Genomic DNA, 8,489 nt, shown 5'->3' with positions numbered 1-8,489 from the left:
GATGAGTCCAATAAATTCCCTGAGCTGCCACTGATTGCTCCAGCAACACAGTAACAAAAAAAACTACAGGATGGAATCTATTTGGAATCTATTAGACTTGATAACTGTAATGCTCTTTTAACTGGACTTCCCAAAAAGAACATTAAACATCTGCAGCACATCCAGAACGCTGCTGCTAAAGTTTTAACCCGGACTAAGAGATCTGAACACATCACACCAGTTTTACAATCTTTACTCTGGCTTCCAGTCAGTCACAGAATAGATTTTAAAAGCCTGCTGATGGTTTACAAATCCCAGAACGGTTTAGCCCCAAAATACATCTGTGATATGCTCAGAGAATATAAACCCAGCAGAGCTCTTAGACCCAAGGACTCAGGTCAGCTGGTCCAGTCCAGAGTCCACACTAAACATGGAGAAGCAGCATTTAGCTGTTATGCTGCAAACAAGTGGAACAAACTGCCAGTGGAGATTAAACTTTCACCAAATGTAGACATTTTTAAATCCAGGTTAAAAACATTTCTTTTCTCATGTGTCTATGCATGAAATCTGCACGCTACCTTTTAATTTATCTAGACTGTTGCTTGTTTTTAAATTCATTTAAATTGTTTTATTTGTTTCTCTTTATATTCTTTTATGTATTTTTAATGCTTCTTCCACTCCCTGCTACAATGCTTTTATTTTATGTAAAGCACTTTGAATTGTTTTGAAAGTGAAATGTGCTGTACAAATAAATTTGGAGGAGTCCTATCTTATCGAAAACACAGATATTTAGGACTCAGTTTGAGGTAAAATGCTAACTTGTGTACCAGGATATCAATAGAATGGGGAAAAAACTTTGGTCTAATTTCGGAACTTGGGGCCATAAACTCCATTATATACAATGAACCAATAATATGGATGTTGAGTTTTCAGGACACAGCAGACAAAGATAGGCGAGACAGAGGGAGGGGTATGATAATAAATATAACTTCCTGTCTTATCTGTTGCTTAAAGAACAAAAACGATGACGTAGGACAATTGCATTTTTATCCAAGTCTCCTGTGTCTCATCCGGTGGTCATACAGCGAGGAAAGGAAGGTGAGTGATAACCCTCTGACCTGGCCTGTGCACATTTGAAGGTTATTTTAATCTCCAGCAAGAGGATGAGTGACCGCCCTGACGCAGTGACCTACAGCTCCAAATACATTTTCAAACACCGGTGGACACAACACCACTGAACCTCTCCTAACATCGCCAATGCAGTCAAAAGGTTTGGAGCAGAGGAAAAACATTTGAAAATGCAGCCACTTATTTTACTTTTAGCAGGGGGAGGTTGTGAGAAAAGCTATTCATAACATTTGCTGTACTTCCAGCAGATAGAGTGTAACGTGATAACTCATCAGGAGTCGTATTCTTGCTCTCGGCTCCTACAATACTTTTCACAGCTGTGTAAATCACATTCACACCTATCAACGTGTTAAACTGTAAACATGAAAAAGATATTAGAAGAAAAACACATATTTAAATAAAAAACTTTTTGTTATCCACAGAAACATTTTTTTTAGCTCTTTGGCAGCTGCCTTGTAACCTTTGAAAATGTCCTTGATTATAGCATTTCTGATGCTCTCAGACGGCTTGTTTGTCTTCACTACTGTAAGAACCCTTTTTATGTTGTAATGTTTGTCTTCAGTGCACCCTTTATGTTTGTATTTTCTAATACATGGTGTAAAAGCATCCGTGTTCTTCTTCGGTAAATTTGAACATTTTCAAACAGTTCTGGGTTTACTAAATTGGTTCAGCTGCATTTAATCAGAATATTTTCTAAATTTGGTGCAAGCTATGGAGGTATTTCCATTTTCAATCCTCCCAGCAAAGCTCTGACAAGAGTAGATTAAGTGTGCAGTGCATTTATCAGATCATTGTCAGCTGAAATAGCGGCCTGTTGCTGCTGCTGCAAACCATGCAGCTGAGTACGGAGACAGAATCCCAACTATAAAGTTGCAGCTCTTAAAACCTGAAAATGGAAAAAGACTAAAACACTTAAAAAGGGCAGATGGACACTGCACACTTACATGATCATTTTTTTTGAGTGCCTCCTTTTATTACACTTAAACTTATGTGTCTGTCGTTTCTATAGAAATATTGCTTAGTGCAGCTTTTCTGAGGAGTTTCATTGCCAAGCCAAAATGTACAAAATTTTGAATTTTTAGAACAACATGATGAAGAGATGATGAGACAGCAGGGCTCCATCTAAAATAGATCAGCAGTTTTTTGCAAATAATAGTAACAGTTGTACATTCCTCGCAGTAATACTCCGTGTGAGGTCAGAACATACTGTCATGTCAATCTGGCCTGTGTTTGTCAGTGTATATACCGCATTGTCACAGGCCACTCTGCGATGTGTGTCATGGTGGGAAGAGCTTGGGGAAGGGTGCGGTGTTGTGTGACTGTGGACCTCTCCTGTTACAAAACACACACTGCAGCCGAACAACCTTGCTGATTCTAAATGTCACACAGACTGCAGGGGATGCTGACTCGCTCGCATAAAGCCCATGCAGGATGACCTTCTAATTTTCAGTCATAGAGGCCAGCAGGCTTGTAAGCATTGAACAAAGTCTTGACTGTGGCTGAACTGTGGCTACAGCAGCAGGAGTTTTACTTGCAGTGGAACGAATGTTGACCCCTGTGGGCCTCTGTTAAAATAAGTTAATACGGTTACTTCACCAGTATTGTTAAAAAGATAAGAAGCAACGACATGTTGCATCTCTGAAAGCTCATGTGACAGTTGAGGAATGTCACAGCAGTTCAGGATTATAAACACACGTGCAGCATCATGCATTATATCTTAAATAAAAAATTTAAAAAAAGAGAGAAAAAAAAAGTCTAACAAACTCACTCTTGTGATTCTAACAAAACCAAAGTGTGCTGTTGTTGATAGGTAATAGGTAGCTAACAGCCAAACTGCTGGAGAATGATATTGACCGTCTCTAGCAGCTGATAGCTGGTCACCTGACACAAACACGACGCAGAGCATTACCTGAAAGCTATGTTCTGTTATCGCAACGCAAAGACCCTGATAATACTCAGATATGGCAGGACAATCTGCTGGAATTTGTAATTTTCTGCAACTTCAGAGTCGCCAAGTCAAATTGAAAAGAATTTTTTGACAGACCTTGATCTGTTCTCTTGCTGCCAACCCAGTGCATCAAGCATGCAACTCCAACACTGCTGTCAAAATAATCATCATTAATAGACTGTAACACCATTTACAACATGACTATTTTCTCTGTACTTATCTAGCACAGCCAGAGTGTACAGATTCTAAGCATTTCTCCAACTGCTCGTCCTAAATTTTGGTTATGTGTTGTAGCTTATACCGTAAAGACTACTACATTACTGCAGTCATTTTTCCCTCTCGTGTAAAGCACATGGCTGCAAACTTATTTTGTTAACACGATTGTATAAGGGGAATTAGCCCTCACATCCAAATGGAGGGAAAGGTCATTGTAATTCTATGTTACACAACTTCACAGTATGAAAAACACAGAGTCCACATAACATTTGTGAAATATGTTTCTCCTGATTTTTTTTCTCTCAGAGGGAATGTAAAAATGCAACAATCTTATAGGATTTAGGAAATGCATATTTTTCTCAACAAAACCTGTGACAGTTACATCAAAAGTGGGATCCATAAGAGGCCAATAAACTATTAATTACCCAAATTTAAAAGAGGAATAACTAACAAGCTAAAAAATTTGAAATAACCAGAAACTGGTACAATAGTCCAGTCATGCTTCCAGTCATCTCAGGTGAGTTTCTGCCTTTTTCAGGGGACAGCACCACAACCAACCGAGACTCTGCCCTCTGTTGGCAAAGCTGCTAACTTCTGCTATACATGTAATACATGAACTTTATCACCTTCCAAGGTGGGTCTTAACATTTCTAATCACAGTACAATAAGAAAATGTATGCTCTTTACCCACAGCTGCCCCCACTTCTGTCTCTCACTCACTCAATTATGTAGATATTTCAGCTCCAGAGCTACAAATGCCTTTTATACCATTTCCCACACTAAAATAAAGATAGGGTCTGAGGGGGAGAGGGTGAACACTATGGACAGAAATGCAAGGCAGTGCCTCTCTGACATCACTTCTTAATACAATAACACTACATGCTTCTAATTTGTTACAAGCTGACAAACACACGTTTTAAAATAATTTGCCCCATCATATACTAACAAATTAAAACTTTACAAGTTTTCAGTCCCTTTCTCTCTGTTTTTGGAGGGTCCTTATGTCTAGCCTCTCATTTTGTTTGAAGCGGTTTTATCCAATCAGCTAAATAACGTCTGTAGGAAATTGTACAGCATCTGTAATGACAGTTCTTTTGAGCATTGCACTGGAAATGCCCCTGGTTTTACTGTCTGAAGCCATAATTGTTTCACATTGAGCATTCAAGTAATTTATTGTAATCACTACTAGGGGGCAGCAGTTACACGTTAGTGGAAATTGAAATCTGTGTCCCAAGGAGACACTTAAACTGGCTGCACATTACAAATGTATGTGTCTCTTACCTAGTGCTGTAAATGTCAAGTATATGCCGTAACCTTTGGAAATGAAACTGTGAAATGTTTTCAAGGTGGTCCGCTTGCTTGCTGAGCAAACACAAAAAAATAAAGGTTTCTGGGGCGGGCGGTGGCGTAGATCCCTAAAAACTGTCCTTGTTTTTCAGCATGTAGCTACTACTCGACCATATGGCGGTGGTAGGGCACAGTAGGTGACGCAAACTATCTGTCAGCACAAACATATCATGGTTTCAGTTTGGTGTAATATTTGGTTTAATCTACACAATAAATCGGTGTGTGTATTTACATTGTCATGTTACAGTAAGTGCCTCTGAGTAGTAAACTTGAGATTCTGTGCTATAAGTACACAGTTTGCACACCTTAATCATACAAATAGAACCAACGAGACAAGGTAGCTTAATCAATAACTGGCCACAAGTAATCTCTATGACAACAAATGTAGTTTAATAAAGGAAAAAAAATGGATATGACTTGAAACTACAACTGGCCTACCAGATTTCTCATAGTCTGTTGTTTTGGGGGGAAAACACGTAAATGCTTCATATTTGTGTTAAATCTAATATTGATCCTTCAAAAAGAGAAGAAGCTTGTGCAACTTGATTCCTCTGAGAAAGAAGAGAGTAAGCCCATTTTATGTGTTCATTTTATGTGTGTGTAAAGCAGATATATTTCTGGAGATGTTAACAAAACATGTCACTGAATTACATCAGAGGCCAGTTTTACTTCCTCTAGTCTGAAGTCTTTGTCACTGAATCATTGAGGAATTTGCCAGAGGAACTGTTGGAAGTGAATAAGCAATGTAATTTGATCATTTTTGCACGACACTGTCGTGCATTTGTGCCAGTGAAAAGTTTGTTGGATCGAAAATACGACAATGCACTGTTTCAGACTCCATGAATAAGACAAAGTCGTAATTAAAACACAAGACGCTGGTGACATAATGGCGATCAACAGAGTGGAGGAAGTGTAATATGGTGATAATAAACCTCCTCGCTCCAATTCTTTAAAAAAATAATCACTCTATTCACTCAGTACCAAGCAGCAGCCTCCTCCTGCAGTCCCATGGAAGGGAAGGAGGACTAGTGCCAGTCTTGTACCTAGTCTGCAGTCCTTCAATGGGCCTTTGTGGATGCTACCATCCTCTTCCCCCGGCCAACCCCCGGCAGCCCATTCAGGAGTGTCACATGGCACTCCCAGTCTTCGCCCATCTCACAATGCACTCCTGTCATTTGCACCTCATTGACATGCACTCATAGTGATGTGCATCAGAGAATGACCGTGCTCTTCCACTGGTTTCAAAGTAAATGAAGTGCCGGCCTGGGTGGCCAAAGTGTGGCTTCCTGGATACGGGCTTCATATTTCTTGGGAGGAAGTGCTAAAATGTGTGTGTGTGTGTGTGTGTGTGTGTGAGTGGATGTGTGTGTTGGGAGCAAATGCAAAGTTTAAACCACCCACCACCTTGTTTCTCACCTTGGTTACTGTGAGAAAATGTTCAACTGACATGATAGATATTGAATACCAACAACTGTCCTGCCCAGAGCAGTATTTCCGAGGAGTGCATTTCATTCAATTAATCATTTCATTTTTTTTTTATTTTGGAATAGCCTGAATGGATCATAAGAGCAACAACAAATGATAAAATGTGACTGCATAGCATTTTCAAAAAGCCTTGTTGCAAAATGCTTGATTCAAAACACTATTACAGGATTCAGTGGAACAGGGAGAACATAAAAGTCTAAAATGAGAACTATTTCAATGATGAAATACAAGAATTATTCACTCTGACAACTAAAATGTTAAAAGTATCCTTCGAATAAGCTATATGGTTCATAGCACATTGTCAAAGTCCACAGTTAGTTGGTGCACATAAAGTACTCCACAAACACAAATACATGAAAAGTAGGCAAATACAGCCCTGACAATAGTTAGGCGATTGGGTCATTTTGATATATTACTGCCATGACTCATTCACTCAGCCTTTAACACTTCTTACCGATCACCATTCTCCTCACTTCATCATCACCAGGAAGGACCAACAGCACACAGCTCGCTACAGCAGACATGAATGCACAATGCTTCCTGCTATTATTACAGCAACCCTTAGAATAAAAGACTCAATTTATTACCACTGGTGGTTCTTCACGGCGGGGAAATCGATCACATTCTCCATTTTTGATCGTTGATTAAAAACGTGTACGACACCAAAGAGAAAAATTCAGCTGCGGTGTGGCATGTTTAAAACATTGCCACTCAACTTTCACACGACATTCATATTCTAAGAAAATTGCCCTTTGGGGACTTATTTACAGCAACTGATGCATTACTTATTGACTAAAAAGGTATCAGTTGGTTAAAAGCTATTTGTGGGGACTCAGTTGGGTTGCTAAGTTGTGGTAAAAACCATCTGGATAGGATCTGTCATTATTTTTAACAAAATGCTGGGATGTCATATTTCCGTACTTACTCCAAAATAAGACAATGGATGAAATTGTCATGGTCCATGTTTGGCCTTTTGGTTTCATTGTCTTTTTCTGATCTGGTTTAGTCATTTCTTAGTGCATTGAAACCAAGTCTATGTTCTGTGTTCATGTTTGGGTTTTGGTATTTTGAGCTTTATTCCTTTATTTTGCATTCTGTTTTCAGTTCTCAGTGTTAGATTCTGTTTCTTGTCTTTACCCCTAGATGTCCTCAGTTTTCTTGGTATTGTCCCCTGGTCTCATTCACACTCTTGGTAATCACTCACCTGTTGTCTCTCTACTCACCAGCCATCCCAGTATTTATACCTCTCGGGTCACCTCACTCATTTGGCAGTTCCTTGTTGTTTGTTGGCCCGCGGATCTACGGCCTCAATAATGGTGTCAACCAACCAGTCTGTCCGTCTGTCAATCTGTCCATCATTTGCACCTCTTTAGTTTTGTTCTTGAAGTTTTTGCTTGTACTTGGTTACTCCTGTCTTGGCAGCGCCTTAACTGTGGAATAAAGCTTTGGTTATTCTCCTCTGCCTGTCTTTGCTACCTACTTCAATAGTCACACATCTGGGTCCTCTTCTTTAAGCGACAACTACGAATTCTGAAAAAAATTTAAAAAATGAAATCATGTGCAGATAAACTGGTTTCTATCTTTGTCAGGAGCTGATTGCTACATGTGGAAATGTTAGAAGATTGTTGACAATTTTTTTTTCAAAAGGTAAACGGTTGGTTATTTCATTGCAGGGATCTTCTGTATCTGATATTGAGCCTCAAATGTTTTCAGTGGTGTAAAACAACGAGGTAAATTTAATTTATGTTACTATAATTTTGTGGTACTTGCTCTCAATTTCAAAGCTTCCATTGTGCTTTCCTTTCACTACACTTTTTATGTAACATTTATGAAATAGGTTTTGTTGAGGGTACAAAATAATATTTCTTACTAGAGGTGCACAAAATGAGCAAAACATGTAATATTGCAATGACGATATAACTTGTGTTATAGAAATATAAACATATATTCAAATGTGTTTTTTTCAGTGATGCATTACATGAAAACGACCTTAGGGAGAAGGATTTATGTCCAAAGTCATCGGTGTATGCCCTCAGTTGCTGTGACCTGTGGGAGGGTAGATGGACCGACTAACTCCGCCCACATCCAAGTTGTTTATCTTGTTCATTTAGAAGCCGTGCTCACTGATCCTAAACCTAACCAGTCAAACTGGAAAGTGGGGGGAGATGGAATGATCCAACTAAACAGACATGCTTTTCTCAGCCATAAGGGTTTCCCATTTATTGCAATTTACAGATTATACCACTAGATGTCAGCACGACCCACATACTGGATCTTCAAGAGAAAAATGTTTGAGGCCATATTTCCCCCCCTTTATTCATCTGACTCCTATAATGACTTTATAGATTGACATCAAGAATATGTAAGAACATCGTAAAATCAAAGC

The sequence above is a fragment of the Odontesthes bonariensis genome, chromosome 4, assembly GCF_027942865.1.
Source record: "Odontesthes bonariensis isolate fOdoBon6 chromosome 4, fOdoBon6.hap1, whole genome shotgun sequence".
Lineage (NCBI taxonomy): Eukaryota > Metazoa > Chordata > Actinopteri > Atheriniformes > Atherinopsidae > Odontesthes > Odontesthes bonariensis.
The sequence above is the reverse complement of the archived record's forward strand: the minus strand, read 5'-3'. Positions refer to the sequence as shown.